Genomic DNA, 7,604 nt, shown 5'->3' with positions numbered 1-7,604 from the left:
GAGAAAGTATTGTGTATGCAAAAGTGGCCTAAGTTAACAAGTGGATAATGGTCTTACAGTTATGTCTCCCTAGGGTAGTGCCATGATGCCATTCTTATAATAGGATTGTAAGTTACAGATGAAATCCAAGGTTAGGGAAAAGTTTCAAAAGATTAGGGCAAAGTCTCCAAGAAAGGGTCCTAAATGAAGTCCTCTAAGCCTAATGATTGATTACAAATGGAATGTATCTTTTTGGTCTTAAACTTTTATCATGTTTTTGTTGTTTTTGATTGTATGATGATAATAAGTAAATAAATATGATAAATATGCATGCGAGGTATATACAATGGTGATGATAATGGGTACTTGAAATTAAATTACAATGAAATATAGTTGATATAAAATAAATCACAAGATAATAATAACAAGATCCCAATAACAATGGTTAACAATGAATAGTTAATTGTTAGTGAACAAATGCACAAAGTAACCAATTAGGGATTATCTATCCATAGGTCAAAGGACTCAAAATAAGCGCATCAAGGGATAACTTATCATTGATGCAATGTATTAAAGATTATCTTTGATCCTCTAACAATAGATTTGAAACAATGAAAGTTATACAACCCAAAGTCCATCTATCAATGATTTGACAAATGGAAGATTATATCACCCATTGATTACAAGTTAACAAGTGAATAATGTACAAGTTAAGAAATTAATCATAAGTGTTAGAGGGTTAATGGTTAATGTAAACAAACATAAACAAAATGATCAACAAGTTAAGATCACAAGTATGGTTTCATCTATGCATCAAATGGACTAAGTATGGTTAAATATATGCAACTTATTAATACCTCAAAGTATCATGAATGATCCATTGATCATTCATTGATAGGTTTGAAGCATTGAAGGTTTTATCAACTCTAGAAAATCAAAGTCATGACCAAATAGACTTCACCAGCCGACATCAATAAAGGCATGAAAAGTCAACAAAATAGGTCAAAATAAAATAAACTAAGTGTGAAATAAAATAAATGGTCAAAAAATAAGTCAAGTGTGTTCCCAGAATTTTTTGATTAAAATAAATATAAGTGGTGAAAAAAATAAAATGATGATGAAAGAAAATGTATAAAAATAAAATAAAAGGGTGACAAAAAGAAAGAAGTAAAAAAATAACATGGGGGCATTGGGCTTTGAACCCCTGACCTTCGGATCATGGGCTCAACTCCCACCCACTAGGCCAAGCACCTTGTGGTGTCAGCTAACCCGTTTAACCAATAAAATATTAAGAACTAATTAAATATGAAACACGCGTGTGAAGCAGCCAATGAGAACATGACAACATATTATTTTGAATTCACAACACGCGCGAGGTAACAGACAAATGGGTCGTCTTCAACCCCATACCATGGATTTTCAGGTTCCAAAATTCGTGTTTTTCGAAGGAATCGACCATGGATTCAACTTCCATACACTTCACCGTTGTCCCCTCCACACTCACGAGCCATTGATTGGCTCTGAGTGTGGGGTATTTCACATGAACTCCAAAATGAAACTTAACCTAAAATTAGAATTAAATACTAAATGATGGACAATCAAAGCTTAAACCATAAGTCTTAGCATCAGAGAGGAAATTTGAGCAAGATGGTAACTTGTTTGAGTCAAAATGGTGAGTGGAACTAGCTTATCAAAATCGGTTTCTGATGAAGATTTCGACGAGTGTGGCAAGGGAGGTGGTTGCAGGTGGTTTAAATGTTTCAGAAAGCTTGTAGGATGTTGGCTGAAGGTTTCTAGGTGGTTAAGTAAAGTTGAAATGCCTTGAAACTTATAAACCGAAACTCTGTTTTAAGGAGGAAACTCGGATTTGTAGCACGGTTTTCTCTGCTTAAAAATCTTGGATTTCTGAGGGAATACCTTACCCTATTTATAGGGAAGATGTTAGGATTGTTTTGAGGGAGAATGGAAGAGGTTTATTCAGAAAAGTGGGAAGCTCAAACACGCTCAAAAGTGAAACTTGTGGGACAAGTGTCGGTCTGTCTTTGACCTGGTATTCTCTTCAACTCAGATGGTTTTGCAACTTAGCATCCAATAGGTGAAGCAAGGGACCTCAATGCAAGCTGATGTGGTTTTTTCTTTTTGCCAGTTTGGGAAAAAAGTTTCTTGTCGACTTTGGATTAGTTTGGCTTCATGTGACCTTGGTTACACTCAAAATTGCTTAAGTTCTTGTCTCACAATGTTATGTAACATGTATTGGGTCAGGTGGGATCAGATCAAGGTGATTTGGAGACTTAGAGAACCAATATGAAAAATCTGAATGAATATGGTATGATGTGTGCATCATGATAAATCAACAACATTGATTTTGGGCCAAAAAAAATTGGCTCATGCATTTTGCATGAAACTTGTGCCATTTGTTCTTTGACATGCCCTTAATTATTTGCAAAACTAATCAGGTCAAAAGGAGTTGTGGTTTAGGAATGTCATTGAGTTAAAGTGGAGGTCATGAGCATGATTATAGGTTTGGCTCAACATTTGTACTAGCTTGGCCAATCCAAGAATTAAGGTCCTTGCTCAAAAAAGATCTTCCGAAGCTTGAAAGGTGAAAATTTTATGGATTTAGACCAAATGGTAGGCCAAACTTGCCAAAATGTGACTAACCAACATGCCTTAGAAATGTCATTTTGAATTTTCTTGATTTTCAAGGAACTATGATGGATGCTTGAAGCTCATATGATCATATCTTAATGGAAAATGAGGTTTGGGGCTTGGTGGGATGATTTTAGGTCATGTCCATGGGTGAAATGAATGTATTGAAAGTTCAAAGTTCAAGATCAAACCAAGGACTTGTACCATGGATGAAATGGATGTTTGCTTGATGAATTGTGGTTGAAAACGAATTAAATTAAAGTTGAATAGCATGATGAGTGATTGGGTGATCAAGTGAGGCAAGACATAGAATCCAAGGATTGCATAAATTAGGGTTTCTTGGACCACAAGTTTCATTAAGAGCCATAGTCAGTCAAATTAGGGTTTGGGGGTGTAAGAGGTGTTTTGAAATGATTCGCAAGGTTGTGGCATGAACAAACTTTGGATATTAGGGATCCTCATAGGTATGGCCAAGACACAAAGTGAATCAAGACTTTTACAAGCCATTGTGGGTCAAGAATTAGGGTTGAGGTCCTTGGATGACTAGATGAATCTTCAAATGTCTTCAATGAGGACCCACCATCCAATTAGGGTTTTGGAGAGTGAGTTAGATGACTTGATGATCCTCCAAGTTTTAAGGATGCTTGAGGATAAAGATTAGGGTTATGGTGGCTTAGGCACACCTTAACATGATCAAAGGATCTTGAAGCTTCTTGTAACACACTCTCCAAAATTAGTATTCATTGTATTTATTTATTAAATGAGTTATTTTTCTCGATTAGGGTTATGGTGGCTTAGGCACACCTTAACATAAATTATAAATATTTTTCTCGATAACTTTTATGATTTGTTATTTATTAAATGAGTTATTTTATGCGTAAGAAATTTAAATAAATTATTAAACCATAAACTTTATTAAATTAGTATTCATTGTATTTATTTATTTTATTCATGAGATGGAAAATGTGAATTCTACAAAAAATAATTTTATATTTAAATTTAAAGTTACCCACCGTATGTATTTTGTTATTTTATTCATATGGTGGTGATACAATATTTATTCCTAGCATAATACATTATTTGATGAGTTATTATATTATAATAAATTGATTTAATTAGATTAAAAATATGTATCTTTTTCTCAAAATGTTTATTTGTACTTGAAATTAGAATTATTAGAATTATTTTACAAGTGGTTAATTTATTAAGTTGAAACACCTTTTATTTAATTTAAGTAGAAGCACATAATTTGGTTTAATTAATTAATGAGAATCACATATTTTAATCACTTAGAATAATTAATTTAGTGAGAATTATAAATCTCTATTTTTATTGAATAGGTAAAACCCATGTTTTATTCATTTATTTAAATTAGCCAATTTAGTGTGAATATTATAAATAAATAATTAAGTTATTCACAACTTTAAGGGAAAACAAATAATCTAAAATTTAAGAATACATGTGTGATTGTTAGTAGCATTTCATAAATTAAGTTTGAATTAATATATTCAATAAAATAAAAGAACACGTGTCTTATTATTTTCTAATTTAAGTTTGAAGGAATTAAGTAGTGCATATGCTATTATTATATGAATTATGAGTGGGAAAAATAAAAGGATACATAACATGTATATATAAAAGTAAGTGAAGCATCATATGAGTGAGAATGATCAATTCTTAGATAGGTGTATTATGATCACTAGGAATTGAATAGTTAGAATAAAATGATATTGAATTAATTTAATAAAATGATATTATACACATTCCACTATCATAAAACTTATAATTAGTTGATTAGTTTTCTCTAGTGCTTCTTTTATTAGGATCCACTCATATTCCTCTTCTTTCCCAACTCCTTTCCTATAAAGACTCACAAACTCATCTCATATCTCACACATGAAAAGGAAAAAATTACACAAATAAAATCACCACTCTTTTTTTGTACTACCACCTATCTTGGGAATTTATACGTTGTGGAAACTCTTAATAAATAAGGAAGCACTAAGCACTTGATCATTCAAAATTAGAAAACGCACAAGGTAAGGGCTTTTTCCCCATACACTCATACTGCATAAAATTGTGTTGCGAGATAATATTAGAACCTTTGTCAAATTAAAATAATAATAATAATAATAATAATAATAATAATAATAATAATAATAATAAAAATACATTTATTAAAAAGTAAAGAAAAAAATAGTAAAATAATAATATGTTATGATTTCATTAATATGTATAGATTTTACTTTTAATTGTGTTTTAAATTAATCATTATATTTAACTTTATTTTATTAATATATTATTATACTTTATTTGTATGAATTAGTTTAATAGTAAGAGTGTTATAAATTTTAGCAACTTTCTCTATTTTTTGTTTTCTGTTGATGGTTGACATACTAGGAAAATATTATTTAGTAATATCTAATTGAGTCAAAGTATCATTTTTGTAAATAAAAAGGAAATTGATGGCATTAGAAAGAAACAAAATAAACAAGTATATAAAAAAATATCTAAGATCTATTTATATTCATAGAAAATATAAGCTAACTAATATAATCATTTTATTTTATATATATATATATATATATATATATATATATATATATTGCTATGGTTAGACACGGAACTGATCTTTGTGAAATAAGTTATATTTTCCTTTTGTTATGTAAATAATATATGTCAAGAAGATTAGTTTATGGTACTTTGTGGTCACATGTGTAATTTGTCGTAAATGATTTTCTTATATTATATGGACATGCATCATATAGGATATGTATAGAGGTGTCATTGTGTTATGCTTTTGTGGCAAGTTGACATTTTCCGGCCTTTGTGACAAGAATGATGCTTTTACGCCTTTGTGGCAGTTTTTCCCATTGAAATGAGTTTTATATTGACGCTTTTCGGCCTTTATGGCAGGATCCTTTTTGGTAGTTTTCCCATTGGAATGAGTTTTATATTGACATTTTTCGGTCTTTGTGGCAGGAGCCTGTGTGGCAGTTTTCCCATTGGAATGAGTTTTATTTATCCGGATCATTTGTGTCTCACGTAGTTGTTATGGTCACATTGCGCTTTATATGACATAAACAATAGTCATATTTTAGATAAAAGAGTTAATAATTATATTTTAAATTTGTGAAGTTGTCATTATTTTATGATATTTTCTTATGGTGAGTATGATTCAATGTGGATAAGGAATTTGACCCTTTACGATTATCATGTTAGGTACTCAAGAAAAGACATGATTGAACGTGGTGTTGATTGAATGTGGTGCTTGAAGCGCTTACGGGGATCAAATAGGATTTTTGCAAATTTAGTATTTTATGTAATAAATAAATCGTTCTGATACACTATTTTATGATTTTTATAACAGTTATTTTAACACATAATAAATATTTTTTTACACTATCATTTTATAATTATTATAAATATCCTACTTTATAAATATTTCATTTTTTAAATAAAATTTAAAAAGAAAAATAACTGCAAAAAACGAATATTTTAAGTAATATTTAAGAATGAAATTTTGGGATGTTACACTTCTTAGATGAATCTCATGCCTTGAGTTTGTGGGTCATTATGGGTGTAGATGCACATGAGATTATGTATGAGGGATGTAACGGGAAATTTACCTTATTGGGGATGATAGTGATACGAGTTGATTTTCTTGGGATTATACATGGGAAAGTGTTTACAGGATGACAAATGACCTTGATATGAGTTCATCTGCTTGGGAAAATGAATGTGATGTTTTGTGGGCTTCACTTGGAAGGAATGGTTATGATGATTATGTAAGCGAAATGCAATGTAATGTATGTTATGAGACATAAATATCTCTTCAAAGAGGAAAGTTGGATGAAAATACTCCGAGAAGGAAGGTGGGGAGAAGTAAACTCCACTGAGGATAAATTCTCATGTAAAAGAGAGGTGACTGCCCCTAACAATGATTGGGGAGGAAAATTTTCAATGACGATTCCTAGCAACGGCTGGAATACCAGACTCTGCTTGGGAGATTTATATTTAGTGACGATTCTTAACAACAACTGGAATACCAGACATCTACTGGGGATATCCTCAGGTTCCGTGATGATTCCTAACAACAGTCGGAATAACTGACTCGGTTGGGAAGATTTAGATTCAGTGACGATTCCTGGAAACTGTTGGAATACTTGACATCTACTCAGGATATCCTTAGGTTCAATGATGATTCTTAGCAACGGTCGGAATACCTGACTCGATGGGGATAATCTTTAGGTTCAGTGATGATTCCATGCAACGGCTGGAATATATGACTCTGGTGGAGAGAGAAAAAGTCAGTGATCATTCCTAGCAACAGCTGGAATGCCTGACTCTGAGGGGAAAAATAAATTCAGTGATGATTCCTAGCAACGGTTGGAATATCTGACTCATGCTGGGAAAACCAAATAGTTCAGTGACGATTCCTAACAATGGTTGGAATATCTGGCTCTGGCTGGGAACGATTGAAAGTTCAATGAGGATTTCTAGCAACAGGTGGAATACCTGACTTTAGAAGGGGAGTACTGAATGTAACGATTCCTAGCAACGGCTGGAATGCCTGACTCCTAAGGAAGAAAAATAGTTCAATGATGAACCGTAACAATGATTAGAATACCTGACTCTATTTGGGAAATCTCTAGCGACCACTGGGGAAACTCCGAAATTTGACAAAGACAACCTTAACAATGGCTAGAAAGGCCGGAAGTTGAGAAATACTTGAATTTAGTAATGATCATCCCTAGCAAGGGCTCGGGGAGAACGGAGGAATTATTCTCGATATATGTTCGTACTGTTGGGGAATATGCAAATGCAAGGTTTATAAATTGTTCCAAATATGATTGGATTTTGCGGGGGATAATTTGTTGGGAGTGACAATGATGATTGGGCTTTGAGTTTGCTCGGGGGGAGTGGAATTGACTTCCTGACATTGAGACCTAGATCTTATGATGTTCAAGCTGCAT

Source organism: Lathyrus oleraceus, chromosome 7, assembly GCF_024323335.1.
Source record: "Lathyrus oleraceus cultivar Zhongwan6 chromosome 7, CAAS_Psat_ZW6_1.0, whole genome shotgun sequence".
NCBI classification, from domain to species: domain Eukaryota; kingdom Viridiplantae; phylum Streptophyta; class Magnoliopsida; order Fabales; family Fabaceae; genus Lathyrus; species Lathyrus oleraceus.
The sequence above is the reverse complement of the archived record's forward strand: the minus strand, read 5'-3'. Positions refer to the sequence as shown.